General features: G+C 44.6%; 1 protein-coding gene across 1 annotated transcript in view; it reads right to left on the reverse strand.

Moving 5' to 3' along the window:
• Positions 1 to 27,323, reverse strand: part of LOC148522909 (alpha/beta hydrolase domain-containing protein 17C-like) — a 541,817-nt gene that overhangs the window by 51,386 nt on the left and 463,108 nt on the right. The window lies entirely within an intron of this gene.

Below are 27,323 nucleotides of genomic sequence, written 5' to 3' on the forward strand. Positions count from 1 at the left end.
TACGCTGTCCTGAACAGGGGAGAGGTACACAGGGGGACTGGTCCGCGTGCTCCCTGAGAGATCTTCGCTGCCACCTAGAGAAAATGGCCACCAGAGACCTCAGAGGAGGAGTGGCTGAGAAATCTGCAGCTCAGCGACGTCAGACTTCGTGCTGAAAGGTGCGCTGAGCTGAGGGGAGGAGCCACTAAACAGGGAAGGATTCCTCCCCTGGCTAGCTATTAACCCCAGGGCTGCCGGCTTCCCGCTTGCCGCGTTAAATCCCTCGTGGTCTAGTGCTCTCACGGGGTATACCTCTGAAGAGGGGGAGCCCGCCGTCACCGCTAGCAGCCCCTGGTCTGTCCCCTAGAACCAGGGGCAAAGGACTGCCTTTATAGGAGGACCCGCGAGCCGCCGCTAATTGGCGACTCGCGGCTTACCTTCTCCCCGGCGTCTCCGGCAGCAGTCATGGGAGGTCCCCAGAGTCCAGCTAGTACAGACTCTGGCCTCCCGCCGCAATCCCCAGTGCGATACTGGCATCGCGGCGCCAGCAGGGAGTAAGAGCGGCAGCGTGGGCGTCTGTACAGACAGCCCTACGCTGCCACTCTGAAGAGCCCCTGTTAAAAATAAAAAACTAACAGGCTTTTTTTTTTTTTTTTAAATTGAAAAGCTTTGGGGGCTGCTCCTGCAGCCCCCCCTGCGCAGAGTGACCCGACTCCGGCCGGGCACCAACTCAAACTGAGGTGCCTGTGGCTCGGGGGCGGGGTATAGAGGAGGATGGACCCAAGTGCATCCTGGGAGCAGCTAAGGCTTTAACTGCGTGGTGCCCGTGGATCCAGATCCAGCTATACCCCCCCAAGGTCAACCATGTGGACCCCCTATGGACCCTGAAGTAGAAACAATAATGCACGTTAGTGAGTTTATGTATTGTGCGACTCAGGTTTTCCCATCCAGTTACAGCCCATTTACCAATGTACTGCTTCTGCTCACTTTTGCCCATAGATGCTAATTCTGGTAACTTTGGATTACTCATTTCACGCATGAAGGGGAGGGTTAGGTTTTCAAACACATACCAACCCATGCCCATAAGCTTTTATATATAACATTTGTCAGCCTTCCTACAGCTTCCTCACATGCCACTCGTTTGCTCACCTGCTGTTCACTGTAATACCACCCTGCCTGCCATTCTTTACTCAAATGCCACCCCCTGCCCATCAACACTACATGTCTACCAGTGGCTACAAAAAAGTCTTGAGTCCAGACTTGCTTACCCAGCCCGTAATCTGCTTTAGTGCTATGCCAGCCTATATATCTACAATACTTATTCCTAGCACATTCTAAACAGCACACAATGCCTTGGCACTATGTCAGCCACATATATGTACAATACATGTAACCAGTGCAATATAGGGACCTAATGCCAGCCTTATGTATGCACAGATCCAATACCTATCACATTAAATGGACCTGATTTCTCCCTGACATTATGTCAGCCGCATATATGTACTAATACTCATACTTAATTTAAAGTATCTTTACTTAGAGCACCCTGGAGCGAGTTCTAATGCTGGGTACACACCTAACAGATATAGCTATAGCTATGTGAAGAACAACATTCTCTAAAGCAGAAGTAATCATGCCAGGTGGAATAGCTAGCACATGACGTCTCATGTTGTTAGATCTGGCATCTGGTTCTTCAATCAAAAGTCACATGGGTGAGATCTGGTGATTGATATTACAAGCTGCGATGGCCGCTGCACCATAGTTACAAACAGCGCTGCAGACGGCCCTACAATTATTATTTTCTTAATGTGGATTTTTTTCCAGTCATGGCCACGCCCCCATCTGGCCACCCCCCCTGAACTCAGGGCGCCAGAGGAAACTCTCACCCTTAGCTCTTTCACAGTCTAGAACCGGCCCATATCATATATTATCTTATTATAACTGTCACTATACCACAGAACATGTGTGTAATGGGCACAATGTATTCATATTCTTTTATCATTATGCAGCACGTCAAAGACAACATAGTAATTGGGTCCAGAGGTAGATGGAAGCTGAAAATAGAAGATAAATTAGAATTGTAAAATTTGATGAGGTCTGTTTTAAATAGATAGAAAATAATTATTTCTCTGTTTTACTTCATTTATATTTTAATATTGATATTGTATTAGTACATTTAGTAAATATTTAGATTCAAGGTGCATACACACACACGATTTTTTGAACGATTATCATTAAACGATATTGTTTATTGTTCAATCGTTTGAAAAAATCGTTCACTTTCTGAGTCAAACGATGAACGATTATCGTTCATGCACGTTCACGTTTGTAGTTCAGTCAGACTTGTCAACTCAACGATTTTCAGTAAGGGAATATGCAAAAATCGTTTGTAGTTCAAAAAAATCGTTTATTACATTTAGTAAATGAACAATTTTAGTAAACGATTCTCGGTAATTTTTTCAAGGGAAAAAATCGTTTACTAAAATCGTTCATTTACTAAATCGTTGTGTGTATGCACTTTCAGTGTTTAGAAGATAATAAAATAGGTATATGATTGGTCAGCTAGTAGGGGTGGTGTAGGCCGGAAATAAATAAATTGAAAAAAAAAAAAAATTGACATTACAACAAGATATTAAGGGCCGTATTCAATTAGCTGCGAAAATACATATTCGCTGAAAAAGTTTCGCCAGTGACAACATTTCACCATGTGAAAAGTTTTTTACGTTTTTTTAAAACTTCACTTTAGCAACTTTAAAATATGCTAGCACCCATTTTCGTGTACCCCAAATTTGCGGAGACTACTTATTTTCACACAAAAACCCCCCTGCTAAATGCTATTCTCCCCATCACTTATGCAAAGACGCTAAATAGCAGCTATTGAGATCATTTAAGTACTCAAATACCTTCAGTGGGGCTATTCAGGGATATCCCCAATGTCAGTCCATCTTTTGGGGGGTGTCAGGCTGATTTCCCCAAATCTGACAGTACTTTTCACATGTTAGAGTTGTGCCGGGTCCCGTTTTCGCCAATTTCTAATTGAATACGGGGATAAGCGGGCACACACGCGATCATTTTTCACATTGAAAACTAGAGATGTCGGCAAAAAGTCCGGCATGCGAAAAGTACGGGAATTTTCGCCTGGAATTGAATATGGCCCTAGGTATTTTTTAAAACAAAAATACATTTTTCCAGAATGTTTCCTGCTGAGTGATGGATTCAGATATGTGTTACATAGAAAGGAAGAGGGAGCATTCTACCATTCATTATAATAATTGTGGCCACACCAGGTGCCGTTCTATAGAAATCTATGTGGGGATGGTTACCAACCAGATAAACAGAAATGTATCTATACAGGGCAAACCACAGGACCGGAGGCGTAACTTGGCATGATGGCACCCAGGGCAAATAAAAAATTGTGCCCTTAGAAAACTTTTTCTTTTGGTGTGTGATATAGGGGCCTGAATGGAACCCGCCCGTGTGATGTGCTCGTAGTGACGTTGTGTCTGTCTGGTTGTTCCCAATTGGCTCATATACTACTGAACTGATTTTCATGAAAACAACATAATTTTGTGGTGGAAACTCCTAGAAATAACCTGCACTTTGTTTGCTCTCGTTCTGTAAAGTTTAAGCTGAGCAATAACAAAAAATAAATTTATTGACATCAACAATGAAAGAGCTAGGTGTGGCACCATGCGTGCGGCCGCTAAGGGGTGGGGGGAGAGAGGTGCTTTGGGTCCGCGTTCACTTGTATAGTATAGGATAGGCTACATAGCAGTCTGTGAGAGAGAGACAACCAGAACTGTTAAGATGAACGTGATCTGTTATTGCAGATGGGCCAATGAACATAGTGGAAAATGTTTATACTGTATTAGCTATACCAGGTTTATGCTCCATAGTGTTTATTACAACCAATAGAGAATCACTGTGTATTTCTGCTAATGTTATAACTTTACTATTTATTTGCACCAAATGTTGTGTATTATTCCTATCTATGATTGTCCACATCAATAAATATATTCAATTATTCCTGCATTTCCTAACACATGATATTCACAACATGCCCTACTGCCCTGTTATATATGGGATATACCTGGTGTCCATAACAAATGATACACATACTATATATGGGGCCTAAGAGGTGTATATACAGTATATATGCATGCTACTGCAGAGGACAGGGAGAGAGTGTGGAGCTCAGCAGCCATTTTGATCTCCTCCTGAGCCCTAACAACAACAAGTTGCAACATGAGGCTGAGGCAGTGTGAGGTGGGAGTGGCCGTTATTGCAGTTACAGAGGTGGCGTATTGCTATGAGCTGTGTGAGGAGGCAGGAAAGAGACTGATGTGGAGGGGGAGGGCTTACATAAAAAAAGTGCACTGCCACAGTATAGTGCTGCAGGTGAGGTGTGAGCTACTTTACAAAAATGGAACCTCCTGAAGAGCTACTATAATTGGATAAATTAAAAATCTGGCTAATAACAGAACACTTGAAGTCATTTAATGAAAATGAAAAAAATGTTTCATAGAAAATAATGCATTTAATTATTACAGTTATATTGTCGTAGTTTGTAAATAAAATTTAAGCACAGGCACATTGTACTGTTATGGTGCATACACACGGTCAGATGAACGATTGAACGATTTTACAAACGATCTGAACGATTTGAACAATTGAACGATTTTTGACTGCATTAAAATAAATGGAATCATCCAAGTCTGACTGCAAACACATCAGATGTCAGATATCGTTATCTGACCATCGGGAACGCGCATCATACATCGTTCAAACATGTCAGATTTTCCTTCAGATATGAACGATTGAATGATTTTTAAAATCGTTATCGTTCAGATCTGAAGAAAAATCTGACCGTGTGTATGCACCTTTAATTACCGGCTCCAATGAGGTACGACGTCGTACACAGACATATCACGTTGGCTGTGCTGCACAGCTGATGCCCAATATATCTGTAGACGACTGCCCATAGGTACACTTGCTGCATTGGCCGGTGGTGATTGACCGCTCAACTGTGCGGGCACACTTAAATACCCGCCCAGCTGTGATGTCCATCACGACGAATCGGGCAGTCTGTATGCAGAACAAATGTTCTGCACAGACCACAGATATATTTGCAGATCAGTGATCTGCAGATATATCGGTGAGGTGTGTACCCAGATTTAGCTAGGAAAGCCAGTGAAAGGGAAACCTAATTTATAATGCTGTGAATTTCGTAATTTAGCCCCACCCGTACTCGTGGCCCCGCAAATCTCTGTCTTTTCCAGGAAAAGGGCGGGCCTAATGATGTCTACAGCCCCGCCCCCGAACCTGCCAGCACCATCTCTCTGGGCTGCTTCCGGAGAGGTATTTTCAAAATGATTACATAGCAACATGTGCCGTTCCTGTGATGTAAGCGTGTGATTCGTGCTCCTGCCCTCCCCTCTGCAGTGTCACCAGGACTGTATGGAGAAGGAATTTCTAGCTAGTAATGTAGCTTAAAAAGAAAAGATAAATCGTATACTATATACAATTATTACTAGAAGCAATAAGGGATCATTATATGTAATATCTTGTCATAGGAAAACAGTCACTGGAACAACTACCCAATATCACAGCATATATGGCCAGCAATAGTGTACTCCTAACATCACAATAACTGCTCTCACTGGGGGCTATTCAATACTTTTCGTCTGCGGCTGATGGTGCTGGGTGCCCAACAGAGCAATTGTTGGTCTGACAGGGCGCGTACAGCCGTGGGAGCCCATATTTCTGCTCGCAGCCCACCGAGCAGACGAGCAGCCATGTACCATAAGTCGGCACTTTGGGCACACAAATGGTGTAGATTTTGCTAAATAAAAAAATGCTGTCTCGATTTAAATGCTTCCTACGTGTAGAATATTTTATAAGCTAGACACCCTCCCGCATTAATGGCCTGATTCAGAGGTGGATGCTAATGCGGTAGCAGCTGCAACATCTACTGCGAATGTATGATGATACCAGAGCCGATGGGCATCCTACAGAGACACCCACCTGATGCGGGTCTAATACGCTGCGGTGCTTACAAGTCACACCATCGAGCGGACATCTGCCGAACCTATGGACATTACGGTAGAGCAAACTATGGTTGCTCAGAATGTCCGACAGTATATGGCCGCCAGTGTCAGTGGAAATACGTCACAGACCCTGATATCGGCACACGCCCCTAACACGCCCCCAAGCACCACCCAGGAACGCCTACAGAAACTGAATGGATCTCCATGCAATTCCAATCTGCATCCCTTGGCAGTAACCATCAGGATGAAGGCACAATGCTTCTTGACACAAGATTAGGGAGATAACAGATTTAGGAACCCCCTCCCCCATCTGTGAAAAAAAAATATATTTTGTTTTCTATCTCATTTATTGTGCTCCATTAGTATAACTAGTATAACTACTAAGGGGGCACATCGTTCAAGATAGATTGCCCCCATGTGTGTGCACAATGTGCCTTTCCCCATCTATACAAAGCTATTTTTTTCCATAGCGCTGGTGATATTGTCTGGTGATCACAGACAATAGCTGCTAAAAGCGGGGATTCCTCTCTTTCATATGTGAGTGACCCCACATTTACAGGTGTTATTACAGGCATGATAGGGCATGTAGTGCCTTCCCATCTATATATGTAAAACGTCTATTTTCCATAGTGCACGGTAATACTGTCTGGTGATCACAGGTGATAGCTACTAGAGCGCCACATCATTTGAAATATTATGCATACTTACCTACCTTTTATCATCTCTTCCCGGGAGAAGCCCGGGTAAGAGAAGCAGCAGGGGGCCGATGGGGGCGGGGCCTAACGATTCACGTCATGAAGCCCCGCCCCCTCACGGCAAAACTGCCGCGATTGGGTAAAATTTACATAGGGGCGGGGCCAAATGCTGTGATGCATGCAGAATCACATCTTAAGCCCCGCCCCCTTCACGGAGACCCGCGATCGCCGCAGGTATTCTCCTCATTCTGCCCACTTCACTAGGAAGTGGGCAGAATGCGGGAGAAATGCCTACCCTTCCGGGGGTGCGGGGGGTTACCAGAAAAATCGGGAGCCTCCCGCGAAAACCGGGAGGGTAGGCATGTATGATATTATGTCATCAAATAGCTGTCACTATGGGGATGATAGGGCGCATAGCTGCCCTCCCCCAATATACAGAAAACGTACACATTCCGTATCATGGGGTAACATTGCCTAATATTCACAAGTGATCACCAAACTAAGTACTAAGAGCCCCAACATTTGAAAGAGGAGATCCCCCTCTAAAGTGTGTGCCCCTTAATTATATGTAGTCAGGTTGGGGGAGATCTTCCATAATCCCTGGATTACAGTATTTTTCTGTAGTGCAGGGAGTTAATGTCGGTGATCTTTCTATGCTATGTGGTGGGGGAGATAGAGGGGCTTGAGCCAGATACACAATATATAATTATCAGGCTGATTAATCAATAATTGTGTGATTGGTCTGATAAGTGTATAGTATGTATGCAGGAGCCAGAGGCGGTTTGTAAATTTAAAGTGGCTCTGGGAAAAAATCCAGAAGTGGCTTTATATAGGCATGGCCAAAAGCAAACGTTGATGAGGTTAGCCGACCATTAGCCTTAGTACTGACAGGATCCTAGTGAATGCCATACAGCATACCTCCCAACTGTCTAGTAGTGGAGATTGGGACCTTTGTGGTTGCACAAAAAAGGGGGAGTGGCCATGTTGTAAGGGGCTTAGCCTGACGTAAAATGCCATGCCAGGTACCCGCCTCATCAATATTAAAACCCCATTATTTTAATATTGCTGAATAAAAAAACAACACAGGTCTGCAGTGAAAAAGCTTTTTTAACGAATTTATGTGATACTTTGGGGCTTCTGAACAGGAAAATGATTCCCGATTTCGCATATCACATCACGTTTTTCTGCAAAACGTGTATTTATGAATAAGTGATTTTTTTCAAATTCTTTAAAGTAATAAATGTATTCTGCCTACATTTATTATAAAACATGGTCTTAAATGAATTCAGTTGGTAGTTTAGAACGTTGCAATTCAGTTCTTGTCATAAAACGTCCCCCCGCCCAGTGCCAGATTAAGGTCCACATGGGCCTCGGGCTAAAATTTACAAAGGGCCTAAACCCCATACTGTCTAAATGAACATTACACACACACAACAACTACAGCTACAAGGTGAGCTGGCGAAGGTGGAACCAAATACTACAGATCCAACACAGTTTTGCCCTGTGCCAGCTCATTTTAACCTCTGCCTACCACCACATACACACACACACTACACACACAGTACACTACACACACACAGTACATATATAGTACACACCACTCATACAGTACAGCATACACAAAATATTTAAGCAATGTCAAGGATCCAAACTACAAAGAAATTGTCAGGGAAATGCTTAATAGTTACAGAAACCTTGGCTGCAATATGAGTTTAAAAGTCCATTTTTTTTAATTCCAATATTGAGCATTTCCCGAATAATCTCGGAGACTACAGTGAAGAGCAATGTGAATGGTTCCACCAAGACGTTAAAGATGTAGAAAGAAGATACCAGGGTCATTGGGACGTCAGCATGATGGCTGACTACTGCTGTATGATACACAGAGACGACACAGAAAAAGCTTATAAGCGAAAAGCGACAAAACGAAGTTTGAAGACAATAAAAAAAAGCGATGGTTTGCCTACAATTATACTTCAGCAATAGAGGGGCAAGAAAAAGTGAGAAGAGGGGTGTAATGGAAGAGCAGGGGAAAGAAGGTGTGGTGCAAGAGGACAGAGGGTGGTGGGGTAGATAGAATAGGAAGGAGGGGTAGCAACTGAGGTGGGGTACACACAAAGGGAGTGAAAAAAAGGGACAGGCGGAAATAATATGGAGAGTGATAAACATAAAGTGGGAGACCGTGGCAGTGGGTGAGAGAGAAAGACAACTTGGGGGAAAGGAGGGAGCAGTGAGTCACAGACACAAATAGAGGGTGAAAATTACATGGAGAGGACACTGGGATCAGGTGTAAGCAGGTGAGGAATGGGGAAGTCAGGACTAGTGCGCTGGCTGACTTGCTCTGTGTTATGACAGAAGGGGCTGACACTCGGCACAAAGCTGTGGGGCCTTATTCTGACAGAGCTTCCCAACCCAGGCTTGTTGGCATAGCCCAGTGGTTCCCACACTGGGAGCCGGGGCACCCATGGGTGCCATGGGACACTTGCAGGGGTGCCACAATTTGGTGGTCTAGGACCAAATTAAATTATTTATGGTCAGTATGATAGGCAAAACCAGTGCTGGTGACTACCAGTCATAACATTTGTGGACAAACAGAAGCGCAACCCTGTCCACCACCACAAAACTGAACCTAAGGATGACAGGTAAGCACAATTTGCTTCATTTTATATGTTTACTTTGACTTTCTCAATAAGAAACTTTCGGCCTAGGGTTCCGTGAAAACAATGTAGATATTCTAGGGTGCCGTGATTCAGCAAAGTTTGTGAACCACTGGCATAGCCTATAGCAGCCATCCATGGTAATGTGTTGTAGATTATGAAGCAGACTAATGTGAGTGGGAGGAGTGAGTATAATCATGGCAGTACATGCCAGACACAGGAACAGTGTATCATGTGCCTGCCAGCTGTGGGCTACTTCCGTTTGGAAGGGGTCTCAGCACTCCTTACTTTAGTGGCACTGTAATTTGCCAGGTTAATAGAAGGACAGAAGGGAAGCGGAGAACACACACACTGCAAGAGGCTGAATGTTGCCTTTGTACCCTGTACCCACCTTTTTTTCATATTGAAAGATGAAAGATAACTAAGGAATAAAACGTATTCCTGCCACTGTCCATTCATTGGGAAATGAGGCACATCAAGGGTAGGGAAATCACACGTTTCTCCATAACCATAGACAGGGAAAAATGCAGAAGTCCTGTTGATGGAGGCACCCCGTCAATCATCTTCTCACAGCACTAAGGCCCCTTCAATAATTATCCACCAACATCACCCTTCCAAGCCTGGAGAGACTGAGAGATCAGGGAGGTTGAGCTGCCCCCACCCCTCCCGGTCTACCCTGACAGTCAGCCCACCAGGAATCTTCCCGGTGAGTCCTATGGCCAATCCGCTCCTGGCAGGAGCATTAGCTAATAAACGGCTACAAACGCTGCAACGGTCATATCGTTCCTGACCTCCTGATCCCATTGAAGACATCACACACACTGAGCTAAAAATTGCACAGGGTGTACGGGTGCACACCAATCCGATAGATTGGGAACCACTGCAATGTTTCTTTATAAGATAACCCCTACAGTCCCTCCATTGGCCTATTAAGAGAGGAGGGGGCCCATGTGCAGTCTCCGTCCGGGGGCCCCTTCTCACTGTGCATGGCTGCAGGCATTTGGAAGGCAATGGTATGAAGAAAAACAGCTAGCAGCATGGCAACAAAGAGAGTGAGAGAGAGAAAAAAGCTAGGCAGAAAAAAAGAGAAGATACGAGAGAGAGAGAGAGAGAGAGAGAGACAGAGAGAGAGAGAGAGAGAGAGAGAGAGAGAGAGAGAGAAAATCTGGGTGCTTGGAAGAGAGAAAGGTAGGGAAAAGAGATGGAGACAAAGAGGAATGTAAAAAGGGGGACATGAAGAGATAGCTTGGAGAGAGATAAAGTACTAACCAATCAGCTTCTAACTGTCATTTTTCTGCAAAATGACAGAAGCTGATTGGTTGGTACTTTATCTCTCTCTACGTTATCTCTCTCCAAGGCTTGATACTTCTCGCCTACAGAGAATTGGCACAAAAAGGGGACAGACATGGAAAGAGGGGAAGTACAGCGAAAGGAAAGAAAAAGTTACAATGCCAGCTGCAAGAAAAAAAAAATATATGTATTTGTGCATACAGTATATCCTCATATATACTATAAATCAGTGGGTGTTAGTGGGAGAGAAAGAGAGAGAGGGTGGAGTAAGATAGACACGGGGGGATGGTGGAAATTAGAGAGCAAGAGAACAGGGGAGGAAAAGGCTGAAGGATGTGAGGAGAGAAAGAGAGAGAGAGGAGGGGAGAGGGAGACAGAGAGAACTGAGGTGGCATCAGTATACTCAGGGGCGCTGAGTGGGTACGGGCCCGGGCTTGCTGGGGGACCTGCGTCCGGCACCACTCCCCCCTCCCTCTTAAATCACAGCAGCCCAGCACTGTGAGACTACTCGTGGCTGCTAAGTAGCAACCACAGCAGTCTCCTATGAGTGTGGGGGGAGCGTTCAAACTGATCGTGCCCCCCCTGGTTATGCGTCGGGCTGAGAAGGCTCACAGCATCCCCCTCACCAGCGCACAGCGTCGCAAAACTTTTATTTTTTATTATTTTTACCTAAGGAGGTGTGACCACACCGCCCGCAATTAGGCCATGCCCCCTTTTACCCAGGCCCAGCACGGCTCTTGGCGGGCCTGAGCATACTCAGGGGGGAGGACTCCTGCAATGCTAGTAACCTGGCGAATTATAGTACTAAAATTCTAGTTCTTCAAATAAGATGCTATTAATTCCATCATTCCTTTCTCTTCCTAATATTAAAAGAAATATTCCACATAAAGCCATGCGCTCTGTGTTTAACACATTCTTTTAAAGAAAATCACCTTGGTGAAAAAGAATATATTATATATTCACCCTAATGTTCACAAGAGTAGGGGTTCACAAATAACCATAGAGGCACAGAATAGTTCCCACTTTTGAGGTTTTCTCTTATTTGGGAAAGCAAATGTCACCCTTTCCCTCGCATATGTGTTAGGGGAGACACAATAAGCGACATATAGTGCAGTAATCCTTTTTCTATATGGATATTTAATACAGTATTGCACTTACAATAGGCACAGATAAAAGACTCCACACAGGCAAAGCAGCTTCACAGGGTATAGTCACCACAGTCCCAGAATAGAATTTTAGGGCAGGATGGGTCCAGTTTCCGGATAAATGACCTTGCGGATATCTCTGCAGCAGCAATAGCCCTTGGAGATTATGGCCCTGATTCAGAGCCGGTCGCTATTTGCGCTCGCTCGTCCAGAAAATAGGGGTGGCTATTCAAATGAACCGTTCGCTGTTTGCGGTCTGTTCACGCCTCTAGGTCTGAACGAGCGAACAAAACTTGCGGTCGTTTTTTGGGAAACTACGCCCCCTGGCCGCTCGCATCCGACGTCATGTCCGCTATTTATTAGATTAATCGAGTACATCGAACAGGGTATGAACTGCTCGCTATTCTTGTGGTTGGTTTTTGCTACCACAATTTTGCGAGCAGTTCTGGCTAAAAAAAACCCCAGTGACGTGGTCAATGACGCTGCTGTTTTAATTATGCACACCCATAAAACGCCCGTTTTGACCTTTAAGCACGCCTGCGTTCTGATTTCCACTCCCCGTTTTCAAGCACCTTCCCCTGTTACCACCCACATACGCCTCATCCTGTCACTCAAATTAGCAGGCATTCGCTATTTTGCGAGCACATGAATTTCGGCCGCACTGACTGGTTCGCGCATGCGTATAACGATCCGTATGCATGCGCAGTTTGGCAAACATCGCTCGGAGCGAACGAGCTGCCGCTTACGAGTGGCTCTGAATGAGGGCCAATGTGCTTTTTATCTCCTCATTGTCTGATTGTCACTTGCTCCCATGCATTACCGGTTTTCATTCCAACCAACCAACTAGTTGGAGTTCAAAAATTACTTTCATGTCAGTCATATATTCATTCATTATTTGTGCATTAAAATGTAAAAAAAAAGAATATTACTTAAGAGAAAAGGGAAAGTACAACATTTCCGCCGACACCGCTGTACAAATCTTACACATCCTCCTGCAAAGTTCCACCTCACAGAAGACCACTAATATGAAACCAAGTGACGTCTACTACAGGACATTGATGAACATATTGACCAAAACAACAGAGCATGGGAATAATGGTAATTCATTATAAACATTTCTTAAACGTGACAAATGGTTCAGACATAGTAAAATGAATATTTTGCAATTAACTGACATACGAACACATTATTTTATTTTCTTGTGTTGACTGAGGACCTGATTCAGCAAGGATCGCTATTGCGATCGCAGCTCAGTAATTGCACACAGGTATGCTACGAAAATATGCTGATTATTGCTATTGCACTGGCTTCGCACTGACAGCATAGAGACACTCACTGCCTCCTACTACTGCTATCTCACATATGTAATACTTTGCAATCCTTCACAAACATCGCTAACATCGAGTATCATCGTCCCCTCACACAGAATTACAGCAGCCCTGATCTTACTCAGAAATTGCTAACTGTGTTGCACGCAGTGAAAGGTCAAGCTGCATAAATATCGGCATTGCGTCCACCACTGAAACAGCCGATGTCCATTATTAAACCAAGACAAAAGCCACAGAATACATAGAATACTTCCTTAGCAAAACACAAAACACTAACATATAGTAAAGGGAGACTTTACTGCAGCACTAGGATCATTTTACACAATATGATGCATTAGAGGGATTGTGGGGGACCTGCTCTAGGGAGGACAGAGAAGGCAGCAGGAGGAGAGTAAAATTATTATACTATGTACTGTCCACAAGAAGTAGTCTGTAATCTATTACAGAGCACAGAGTGATATAGATATCAGCAATCACACATATAGCAAACTACTTTATACAGATCTACTAACATAGGGCCTGATTCAGAGCTGAACGCTCTGACCAGAGCGCTCGCTCTGAATCAGGGCCCTCCTCCCTGAAAATGGAGCGGCCTCTTGGACGCTCGCATAGCTGTGGGTTACCACCCACAGCTTATGCGAGCGTCCATGATGATGGTCGCGATGGTCTTGACCATCAGGCTTGCGACGAGACCCTGCGGTAGGGTCTCGCTGCCGCAAGCCCTGGAGTGATTTTGGCTCTATCAGAGCCAAAATCACTCCCACTGACATCACTAGTGATGTCAGTGGGGCCGGCTTCAGACGGTAGGCGTTCCCATGGGAACGCCTCCGTCTGGCAGGCACGCCCCCGGCACGCCCACCAAAGGGGGCGTGCTGTCAATCAACATCGACAGCACGCCCCCTTTGGTGCGAGACCCGGAGCGATGGAGAGCCCGTCGCTCGCCGGGTCTCGCGCATGCGCACGACGGAGCTCCCTCTGTCGTACGCATGTGCAGTGGGGGAACATCGACCCGCTTGCGAGCGTACTGCCGCTCACGAGCGGGTCTGAATGACCCCCATAGCTCCATCTGCAGCTAGTTCCTATCATTTATATTTGACAGACTATAATAATATAATTCCTATATTAGCAATCGGACTCCATTACATATGTACGGTATGCGGGATGCAGTCAGCATGTCGACAACTGGGAAATGCTGACATTGACAGAATGTCGACATATGCATTAGGCTTAGGGTTACCGTTAGAGACACACTCACATTAAATTGACACTGTTGACATTCCGACCTGGTTGATATTGCATCAGTGTCGACATGCTAAATGTTAACATAATGACCAAGGCCCTCATTCAGAGCCGTTCGCTATTTGCGGTCGTTCGTTCAAAAACAAGGGGTGGCTATTCAAATGATCCGTTCGCACATTGCAGTCTGTTCACACCTCTAAGTGTGAACGAGCGAGCAAAACATACGCTCGTTTATTTGATAAAAACGCCCCCTGGCCGCTCGCACCATACGTCATGTCCGCTATTTATTAGATTAATCGAGTACATCGTACAGCGTATGAACTGCTCGCTATTCTTGTGGTTGGTTTTTTCAACCGCCATTTTGCGAGCAGTTCTGAGTTTAAAAAAACCAAGTGACGTGGTCAATGACGCTGCTGGATTAATTATGCACACCCTTAAAACGCCCGTTTTGACCTTTAAGCACGCCTGCGTTCGAATTCCACTCCCCCGTTTTCAAGCACCTTCCCCTGTTACCACCCACATACGCCTCATTCTGTCACTCAAAATAGCAGGCACTCGCTATATAGCGTACAAACGATTTTCGTCCGCACTGACTGGTTCGCGCATGCGTACTAAAAAACGTACGCATGCGCAGATGTGCGAACATCGCTCGGAACGAGCGTACTGCCGCTAACGAGCGGCTCTGAATGAGGGCCCATGTCCATATTATCATGTAGAATGTAGACATAATATACCGTACCCATGTATGCTACTTTTTGAAGAATTGATTGATAACATATCTATCTAGCATGGGTAGGTTCCTAAATATGACAAATTAAGATACTTGTAAGGCACTTTTACCTAGTTTTGTATTTAAAGAACTGCATCTCGCTTTGCTTGATTGTTTCTCGTTCAATCAGCCAACGAATGACATATCACATAGTGCACCTGTACGTGTGTACAGCCGATATGTCTGTGAAAGACGTTGTTCACAGACATATCTCACTGGCCCTGCAGCACAGCCAATGCTGATATATCTGCAGATACAACGGTACATCTGGCTGTGTGTGCGGGCGAACCGCCGACAGCGTGTACACTAGCTGCAGGGACCGCCGGTAACTGACATCTTAACTGGGTGGGCAAATTTAATTCCCCGCCCAGTTGTGATGTTAGCCCATATACATTGAGCGGCAGATTGGTAAGTGTATATTGGCTTAACAATTGGCTTCTCTGTCAGCGGACAAGTCGCCCAGGTGTGTAACATTAGAGGGAATAGTTATGCAGACGATGCCAGACTAATAGCAGGTAGGCACTAGATGATATGTCATCTGATCCGGCCAGATTGGATGACATATCGGGCACATCGTCTAGTGTGCTCCTGCGCGTCGTCTAGTGTGCTCCTGCGCGTCGTCAGCAACATCGGCCGTCGGACCCCCAACGTTGCTTCGTCGCAGCTGGGTCCCATCGCTTACAAGGTCACTGCACAAGAGACATCGTCTAGTGTGTACCGGCCTTTAATCCACCTTAGTATTTTGTGCAGGAAATTGTCACTATGCTTCATCATATATATTATTTTACCATAGGATTGAGACCCTTTTGAGTTCCTGACCAGGATGCTGATGGAAATACTGTAGTAATATGTTTTATGCTTTTTCCCAATAAAATCATTTTACTAATCAGGTATATAATTTTATTTATTTCTATTACATTGTATGAGCTCATTAACATTTTCTCAGTTCTACGTTATTTTCAGTTGAATTTTGTAACTTCACAGTAGCAATCTTAATTCAGTAATCATGATTTGCTAAACATAGTGGTCATTTCGTCCTGCAAATCTGGCCACACACAACTCTATCCTGCTGCTCAGCCAGAGGCAAGCAGGGGAAGATGTATCACATATCCTAAAGAAGGAAAGTTGCCCATAGCAACCAATCAACTTTTAGCTAGCATTTATCTAGTACATTCTTTAAAATGTTTGGTTGAGGGGCATGGCCTGAAGGGCAACGGGAGCAGACGTACTGGTTTCCTCTATTAAAGCCAGCTTTATTTCTTTTAAGATTTCCTGGTGGTTGCAGCTTCTGCAGCTGGGGCCTCAATTAAATTCTGAAGCCTGCGGTGATACCTTTGGCTGGGGGCACTAGAATACTTGACCTGCCCGGGACTCCCGAGTTCACTGCTCTGAGACTGGACCACCTCACCACCGCACCGCGACATCTCGGCTCCTGTACCAGCTCCAGTGGGTGCAGTCTGTGTGCTCCCCCCGGTCTCCGCGGACGGTTGGGTCCTCCTGATGCTGAGGCTGCATGACTGCATCTGGTGCTCTGCATCTAGACCACTGAAGCCTCTACCTGGGACCTCGAAGAGACCACTCTGCCTCCCTCTCTAATGTGCGGGGGTGAGTCCCTGAACTCCCCTTCACCCTCTACTCACCCCTGATAATCCTTCCTTCCCTGCCCCACACTTATTATTATTATCATTCTTCTGTTCTTTTTTTGAGCTGGTACAGCCCACAGCCCCCTACAGTACCCCAGTTATCCCCATTTGCGCCCTGATATATATGGGCAGGATAAATTTTCCCTACTAAAGTTTTGCCACCCCTTTACTGTCATGTCTGAGATCCTAAATTACAAGACACTGAGCTCCCAGCCTTGAGGATCTGGCAGGCTTTTGTAACTTTATCATATATTGTCCATTTCAAGAAAGTGATACTTGCTGGATTTACTGTCACTCATTATTTTAATATAGCTACATGCTTGGTTCCCATGGCCCTAATGAGCTACTCAGAGGTTTTGCACTTGTAATTACTGTGGAGGAAGCACTTACAGTATCTTGTAAAATCTTTTTTATTTTTTTTTCCAAATCATTTTTATTGAAACACCGCACATTTTCACAATAAAAATTTTCAAAAACAACATTACATTGTGTATGGTAACATTCAGTATATAATACATGTCTGTGATTTTATCAATGTAATCAAATAAACTCAATATCAAACATTAAATAAAAAAAATAAAATAAATAATAAATATTATAAAATAAATAAGTGAAGAACTCTCTCCCGCCAATCCCCCGCCCCCCCCCCCCAAAGAATCAAGGCTCCTTTTGCCTTCAATTTGTTCAGGGACCAATAGAAGTGATATCCACTGGAGGGTTATTTTCAAGGGTCCGAAGTGTATACCATGTGATATCCTTCACACTGTTATAAATTTGGCATCGCATATCTAGAGGTAGTATAGATATAAATGACTCCCACGTATTGAAAAATGTTTCTATTTTGATTTCTTTTTCTAATACTACCTCTACCCAGTCCATTCGAAAAATGTTAAATAATTTTGCTTTAAATAACAAAAAAGATGAGGAAGTGGTCGAGATCCATTCCTGCAGTATTGTCTTGCATGCTGCCGCACTGATTGCTAATAGCAGTCTTTTACTTCCCTTACTAGCCCTCGTGTCTGTAGGGATGATGCCGAAAATTGCCCACTCTGCTATGAAAGGGACGTAGTTAAGCAAAGATGATTCCGCATATCTCTTTACTTGTAGCCAACATCCTCTAACAATTTGACATAACCAGAAACAATGGTATAAATCGGCATAATTTTCTCCACACCTATAGCAGGAGCGAGAAGATGTACTTCCCATCAGAAAGCTTCTGTGTGGTGATATATAAGCTCTGTGGAATATGTTTAAAAACATCTCCACATAAATTGTTGATGTTAGAGACCTACAGGAGTAATTAAGGGCTGTCAGTAAAGTTTCTATCGTGTATGTAGGAAATTTCTGAACCCACTGTGAAAGTCCCCTAGTATTGGATGCATGATCCATATTTGTTTTAAAATGTTGATAATAAGTGGAGATGGCTTTTCTCAAAATTGGTGGCTTAGAAAGAAAATTATCGATTGAATTATCCCAATCTCCCTCTGTAAATACATGGATAACAGAATTAACGTAATGTTTTGCCTGCAAGAAGCAGTCCATGGGGTATCCCGACAAAGTATTATATTTTTCTATGGCTTCACTAAATGTCAGTGCCCTATGAACATCTCTATCTACCAAACATCCTATTCTCTGAATACCTCCTACTTGCCATAGTGTGAATGGGTATGTCGCCCTTCCCTCCTGAAAATCAGGATTTCTTATAAACGAGAGAAACAATGTTTTATGTGAATTCAGGCCTGCCTCATGTCTCATTCGATGCCATAATCGTTTTGTATTCCACAGTAGTGGATTATCCTTTATAGCCGAAGAGAGTTCTTGGTCATGTAGGTGAAGAAATTTAAGTAAATCCTTTTGTTCGAGAAACTCCCGCTCAAGTGATGTGTTGGCATAGTTATACGTTCCATTTATCCAATCGGACAGATAACGAAACATGACTGCTTTATTATATAGTTTAACATCTGGAAACTTTATTCCCCCATTTAATTTAGATTGCTGTAATTTCAATAGGCTTATTTTAGGTCGTTTGCCCTTCCAGATAAAAGATCTAAAATTCTTATTCAAGAGTTGCAGATCTTTTATTGTAATGAACAGAGGCAGGACCTGAAGCAAGTACATCAACCTTGGGAATGATATTATTTTAATTAGGCTAGCACATCCCATATATGATAAACATAAATTTTTCCATCCTTCTAGCTCGTCTGAGATTTTTTTAATGATAGGTGTGTAATTAAAGGAATATAAAGTTGATAAATTTTTGGGTAACGTAATACCCAAATATGTGATCCTGTCTCTGGCCCACTTAACTGACGAATTCTTTTTCCAGAAACTGCTCCAAAATTGTCGGTTTCTTTTATGATTGAATTAGGTCAAGAACACAATTTTAAACTTATCCATCACTATTTTATTTGAAAAAAATATTTTTTTTAAAACCCAGTATACCATAAAAATAGCAATTTACTGTAGTGATGTAGTTATACTGTAGTATACTGATGTAGTTATACTGTAGTGATGGCCATTGACAGCTGTACCATCGATGGTTCAACCATCGTTAGAAGCCATCAATTGTTTAGCGATTGGGCAAGATCTGTGTAGACCACAACTGTCAATGTTTCCCAAACATCGATTGAGGGCTACCATCGATGGTGCAACATTGATGGCCACCAGCAATGGCAAACCACTTGTCTTCAGTCAGGCCATCAATGTTTGCAAACCATCGATGGGCGGTTACCATCCCTAATCAGAGGCTCTGCGATATCTATCGAATATTTATATATATATATATATATATATATAAATATATATAAATTCGATACAGAAATATATATATGTTCGATATAAATATATATATATGTTCGATACAGATATATATATATGCTCGATATAGATATATCTATATATTCGATATATAGATATATATATATTCGATATATATATATGTATATATATATATATATATCGAATATATATATATCGAATTTATATATATATATACATATATATCGAATATATATATATATATATATACTGCTCCTGCTTACACACACATGTATATATATATATGTATGTATACACATGTTTTATAGCTATTTTTGTATTTTGCCCGATCACTGTGGCCAGCAGTGATCGGGACACATGGGGACTTGGGGAGGTGGAGCTGAGGCCAGAAAGTAGTGGGAGAGGCTGCCGGGGTACATAGCAGCAGCGGCGGCTACCAGAGCCGCCGCTGCTGCTGACTACACAGTGATCTTGCTGATCACTGTGATCCGGAGCCGCAGCGGGAGGGTGTCCCGCTAGCGGCTCCGCTACATAGCAGCAGCGGCGGCTACCAGAGCCACCGCTGCTGCTTCTCTCACACAGTGATCTTGCTGATCACTGTGATCCGGAGCCGTACCGGGAGGGTGTCCCGCTAGCGGCTCCGCTACATAGCAGCAGCGGCGGCTACCAGAGCCGCCGCTACTGCCTATTATTGAAATGGCTGCCCGATCACTGCTGGCCAGAGTGATCGGGTCACAGCAGCAGCAGCTACGAGCCGTGGCTGCTGCTTCTAGGGGGGTGTCGCCGGGGCCCGATCACTGTGGCCAGCAGTGATCGGGACACAAAGGAGGAGGCGGCGCAGGTGTAGAGGGACCGGCAGGTCCCTCTGAGATGGGCGGCTGCTGGAAGTTAACTTCCAGCAAGCCGCCCATTGTGTTTCTCTGACTGGTCGTATCAGATACGACCATGTCAGGGAAAGCCCAGTCTGGCATGGTCGTATCTGATACGACTGTGTCAGGCAAGTGGTTAAGTGATATATTTCCCGGTAAATGAGGTATTGAGATACGTGGACCCAATTAAAGCGCCTCCGATTTGCTTATGTTTACTGCAAATCCCAAAGTTTTTTCTAATATTTTTTTTAGAAAATCAAATATATGAATCATACTTTCATGAGGATTAGCAATATAGAGCATTATATCATCAGCAAATGCTGTTAGTTTTATTGTTCTAGAACCTATTGTAATCCCTTTAAAAAGAGGATCTTTTTCTAATATTAATTAATGGGTCTATGGCCAGATCAAATAATAGGGGTGAAAGGGGGCACCCCTGCCTTGTTCCTCTGAACATTTCTATTGGATTGCTATTACATCCATTTATTAAAAGCGTCGTCATGGGAGACAAATATAAGTATTTGATTAAGTCAATGAATGAAGCACCAAACCCGCGCAGTTGTAATATTTTGAATAAGTGAGGCCATAGCACCGTGTCAAATGCCCTTGAAGTATCTAAACTTAACAAAGTATTAGTGGAATTTGAGTACATTCCTAATGATACCGCCACTGCAGCAATCGCCGCTCTAACCCCACGAACCGAATGGCGCCCTCTTACAAATCCCAATTGGTGAGGAGTTAATAACTCTGGCAAAATAATCTGTAAACGATTTGCCATAAGTTTGGTTAATAATTTGGCGTCTGTGTTTAATAAACTGATAGGTCTGTATGATTCTAATTTTTGTGGATCTCTTTGGGGTTTAGGAATCAGTACTGTGGTAGTATTTGTAAAATAATGAAATGGGGACTTGTTGTCTGTCATATCATTAAATAAATCTTTTATGATCGGAGCTACCTGTTGTTGCAATAATTTGTAGTATTCATTAGAGAATACATCTGGACCAGATGACTTTCCCAGCTTTAATTGTGTTATGAGAGACAATACTTCTGTTAATGTTATTTCCCCTGAGAGTGCTTCTTGTTGTTTTATAGTCAATATTGGCAATGAATCTTCAGTGATAAGAGCATCATGTTGGGATTGGTTAAAAGGAAGATCACTATAGAAGTCCCTGTAATAGTCTTCAAATTTCTGAATAATGGCCCTCATTCAGAGCCGTACGCTCTGAGCTGAGCGCACGCTCTGAATGAGGGCCGGGCTCCATTTTCATGGAGCGTCCTCCAGGACGCTCGTATAGCTGTGGGTCACCACCCACAGGCTATACGAGCGTGCATTGTGATGGTCGCGATGGTCGAGACCATCGCGACCATCGAATTTGCGAGCCGGAGCCTGCGGTTGAGGTTTTCAACCGCAAGCTCCGGAGTGATTTTGGCTCTATCAGAGCCAAAATCACTCCCACTGACAGCACTAGTGATGTCAGTGGGCCGGCTTCTGACGGGAGGCGTTCCCTTAGGAACGCCCCCGTCAGGGAGGCACGCCCACCAAAGGGGGCGTGCTGTCAATCAACATTGACAGCACGCCCCCTTTGATCGGACACAACGAGCGAAGGACTTTCCTTCGCTCGTCGCGTCTGGCGCATGCGCACGACGGAGCTCCCTCCGTCGTGCGCATGCTCAGTCCATAACATCGACCCACTTGCGAGCGGACAGCCGCTCGCGAGTGGGTCTGAATCAGGCCCAATGTCTTTATTATTAGTGATTAAAGCATTAGTATGTGTGTCTCTAATGGCTGTGATATAAGTTCTTTTCCGCCAGGGTTTGGACATGTTAGCAAGTAGTTTACCTGCTTTATTCCCCCATCTGTAAAACTTATGCTTAGCGAATAAGACATCTTTTTTAGCTTGGGATAGAAGGTGTGTTTCAAGTATTTGCTTTGCCTGGACATATGTTTCTCTAGAGGGCTCAGTAGGATCTGCTATATAAGTCTGCAAAGCTAAAGTGAGGGCCTCCGACGTCGAATTATACACGTCCACCTCAGCTTTTCTTCTTCTAGAAACAAAATTCATTATTTGTCCCCGCATTACAGCCTTAGATGCGCCGCAAAAGATAGTTGGCGTATCCCACGCCTCTAAATTATCGTCCTGATAGTTCATCCACTCTGTGAGCAGATATTCTTTAAATTTAGTTGATTTGTATAAATAAGATGGAAATCGCCAATGTCTTAGGCCTCCCACTGACTGTGGTATTGTTAGTGTTATTGTTATGGGTGCATGGTCAGATATTATAATTGAATGTATCCCTGATTCTTGTATTTTGGACACTATGGCCCTCATTCAGAGCCGTACGCTCTGAGCAGAGCGCACGCTCTGAATGAGGGCCGGCCTCCATGAAAATGGAGCGTCCTTCTGGACGCTCGTATAGCTGTGGGTCACCACCCACAGGCTATACGAGCGTGCATTTTGATGGCCGCGATGGTCGAGACCATCGCGACCATTGAAATTGCGAGCCGGAGCCTGCGGTTGAGGTTTTCAACCGCAAGCTCCGGAGTGATTTTGGCTCTATCAGAGCCAAAATCACTCCCACTGACATCACTAGTGATATCCTATAGGTATTAACTTGAGTATAGTGATATTTCAGCCACTAGATGGCAGCAATTCTATACAAATGGGCTACAAAAGATAACCAAAATATACCAGTGTGCAAATCAGAATTCCCCAGTAAAACTAAGAAATACAGGTTAACCCAACGTAAGTCTACCAGGGTATAGTAGTTCCCAGTAGCTGGTTTGATTTAATGAACCACTTATTTATCCCAACACAATTATAGTGAATCCACCGCTGTGTAATCGGATTTAGACAATAGCCCTAAATAAAGGAGGAAGGGCAATCAAAATAGGGTTGCAAGACCAGAGGGAAAAGGTACACACAAGGAGGGACGGGGCAAATAGAAAAAGTACCAGAACCAGAACGATGGTGAGTGACAGCATGCCCCCTTTGGTGGGCATGCCGGGGGCGTGGCTGCCCAGACGGAGGCGTTCCCATGGGAACACCTACCATCTGGGGCCGGCCCCACTGGCAACACAAGTGATAGAGCCGAAAGCACTCCAGGGCTTGCGGCAACGAGACCCTACCACAAGGGCCTCGTCGCAAGCCCGATGGTCGCGATGGTCTTGACCATCGCGACCATCCTCCTGGCCGCTCGCTATAGCTGTGGGTGGTCACCCACAGCTATACGAGCGGCCAGGAGGCTGCTCTAAAAATGGCGAAGGACTCTGAATCAGGGCCTCTGTCCACTGCCTAATAGCTACAGGGTCTGCTTTTAGGTCCTCTTCTATGTTGGCCCAGCATGTAGGACCAGTGGTTGGTACCCCTGGTGACTCCATGTATTCGCTCCCTGCTCATCATGCCACTTTTCTAACGGGGGAATGTGACCTTCGTAATTAATTCAATCTTTTGTGCAACCTTCCTATGTGACTCCCCTCTGCGTCTTCCTAGTGGACTGAGATAAGAAAAACTCTTTGAAAGATTCTTGAAAATCACTTGACAATTCTTCTCAGCCAAATCTGCGATCCTACCTGGCTACAATATTTCACATTCTGCAGATCCTCCTGTCACCCCATCTGAGCGTGCTCCAATCTCATCCCCTACAATTGCTCACTCTCCCTCATCTGGTGATCTTCATGCTCAAATGTCTCAATTTTGTGGTGAAATTGCGGAAATTCTGACGCATGTACAGTCGCTCCCCTCCAAGAAAGACATGCAGGCACTTGAATCTCGGTGAGTCTCTCCAGACCCAGAACTCTTAAGTGCAGGATGACGTCAAACATTTGGGTTCCCGCATTGTTACCCTGGAGGAAGAGAGAGATTCCATAGATGATCAGTTCTCCCAACTTCGCAAGCTGGTTTCTCAACAACCCTAGACATGAGGGCTATGCAAACCATATGATGACTTAGACAACAAGGGCCGCCGGAATAAAATATGGATCTGTGGCCTTCCAGAAGATATCCCTCCATCTGGCCTTATTGACGCTCTTAATAAAATATTTTGGGAAATTTTGGAGCTAGATCCTAATGACTCCATTGAATTCAACCGTGCCCATAGAGCTCTCCGATCAAAGGGTCCAGCGACTGATCGTCCACGAGATGTTATTTTCCACTTTTTCTCGAAAAAAGAGATCATTCGAAAAGTCCACAACCTGGAAGGGGTGGAGTTCAACGGTACCTGGCTACAGATATTCCAAGACCTCTCGTGGCACATTCTCCAACAGCGGAGATTACTGAAATCTTTGACAGAGGCGCTTCACAAACGTGATCTCAAATATAGATGGGATTTCCCTCTCTCTCTTCAAGTCTTCCATGCCTCAAATCCATTCAAAGCCTCTAATCCTTCAGGCTCCCTTGGATCTTCCCGTCTTTTGCACTGCCCTCGGCTTAGAGAACATAGCCCTGTCTGATTGGCAGGTCATATCTCTCCCAAATGCTATGCCTTTTGGTCTTCCCAGGACGGAATGCTGGCAACAAGTTCAGCATCCTAAAAAGAAACCCAGAGGAGATAACTCTTCACAGGCGTTGGACCCCACATGAACTGCGGCTGGTTAGCTATTCCTCCTATTTCTATGACTCTAAATGCAGAATGGAAAAGCATGTTTTTGTTGTTGAAAGTTTCTAGACCTTCTGACAGGGCTACTTATAACAGTAATTGTTATTATAATTTAGATTCACCCTCAATTTTACTCATGCTATAGACCATTGTTGAGCCCTTCTAGACTTCTATTGCAATGTCACCCACGGCATTATTTTTATTTCCTTAGCCCATGGTCCACAGATAGATGTTTCAGGTTGATGAAAGAGTTGGTACTTTTCACCTAGTCTTCTATGGGTTTTTTTTATCTTCTGTCTGCCATTTGTAGATGTAGAATGTTTGTTTCTTTATTCTATGATGCCCTTTTTTCTTGTTTCCACTGTCCATTGTGCTCATCAGAACCAATTTATTCTGCAGTATAGGTTCCTCAATTGCCTCTACTCATGGCTGCTACAATCCGTATAGTTTCTGTCAATGCTAGGGGCTTAAATATCCCTGAGAAAAGGGCTACTGCTCTCCGCTCCTGCCATGCTGATAGAATTGATGTTGTTCTGGTTCAAGAAACCCTCTTCCGTCATTCCACTTTTACCCCACGACTCTTTAACAAATTCTATTCCACAGTAATTACTCTCAATCGAAATCTAAGGGGGTTGCTATTTTGTTTGCTAAACACTTTCCCATCTTTAAAGTTGAAATACATAGATTGGAGGAAGGAAGATGCCTGCTGATTAAATGTTTAATTTTGAATCAACTTTTTTACAATTGTAAATGTTTATGCCCCAAACCAGGGTCAACCGGCTTTCCTTGAGAAGGTTCTAGATAATATCGATTCGCTCCAAGAGGGGATCTTGGTGGTCGGTGGTGATCTTAATTGGGCTCTGGACCACCATCAGGATTCCACATCTGGCTCCTCAACTGTTCCAAGTCGTACATCGAGAAAGGTAAGGTGCTTGCTTCACACTTACCAGCTGTCTGCTGTCTGGCATATACTACACCCCTCAGGAAGAGACTTCACACACTACTCCTCCCCACTCCAATCATACTCCAGGATATATTACATTTTACTTCACAGGCACCTCCACCCGGTTCAAGCAGCATCCATAGCTGTAAAGACCTGGTCCAATCATTCCCCAGTGAGTCTTGACTTGTCCCTTGGTTCTACCGACCCTCATTGTAAAGCCTGGAATTTCAACGAATGCTCATTGAATGACCCTTATTGCAGATCTCAATCCATTGATATGTATATGGATTGTAACATAACTATTAGGATCTGCAGTTAAGCAGATCATATTGTTTGCACTTTCCAGAATTAGTTGCTACTGAGGCACTGCACTAATTACTGCCTGTCTGTATGCAGTATTAGGTGCACACTAATTGATTCTCCTGTCTGTGCACAGCCCACGTGCACACTAGTCTGTCATTAAGGGAGGCTTGCTCTGGTTGGGCCCTGTTTCTGTTAAATTCCAGCCAGACCTTCACTCCATGCCGGTGAGAGTTTCACATGTTTCCAGTTGTCGTTTGATCTCCTGTTCACAGTCGAGTTTCCAATATCAAGCCAGCTCCATTGTTCCTGCCATTTGTGTCATCTAGGCGACATGATCTACATTCCTGCCTTTGCCGTTTGTGTTATCCAGGCGGCATAGACCGCACTCAGAGTCCAGAGTGCGCAACCCAGCATCCTGCGGGTCGTGTCAATCCAGCGGCACAGGCCGCTCATCAGGGTACGCGATCCTGTGTACTGTCGCTTGTGTCATTCCGGCGGCATAAAGCGCACTTCAGCATCCTGTGTACGCAACCCTATGTACAACCGCTGGTGTCATCTCGGTGGCATTAAGCATACCTCAGCGGCCTGTCTACGCAACTTTATGCTCTACCGCTGGTGTCATCCCGGCGACACTGTGCGCACCTCAGCATCTTCCAGCCAAGTCTTTCAGCCCTCAAGGCTGCCACTCAGCCCAAAGGCTGCTACACTCCTTAGTGACTGTATCTCGGCCCAGGTTGCCGCATCCTGCCAAGGCAGCAACTCAGCCCAAAGGTTGCTACTGACTCAAAGGCAGCGTCACAACTTATTGGCCCACATGCCTCAACCAGCCCAGAGGCTGCTACCGGCCCAAAGGCCGCATCACAACTTACTGGCCCACAGGCCCATCCAGCCCAGAGGCTGCTACCGGCCCAAAGGCCGCATCACAATCAATTGGCTCATAAGCCACATTCTGGACCTCATTCAGAGTCGGTCATAGCGGCCGCAAGGTCGTATGCCACCGATGTTCGCTAAACTGCGCATGCGTAAAGTTTGCAATGCGCGTGCG

Source organism: Taudactylus pleione, unplaced genomic scaffold (genome assembly GCF_031769625.1).
Source record: "Taudactylus pleione unplaced genomic scaffold, aTauple2 ptg000136l, whole genome shotgun sequence".
Taxonomy (NCBI): Eukaryota; Metazoa; Chordata; class Amphibia; order Anura; family Myobatrachidae; genus Taudactylus; species Taudactylus pleione.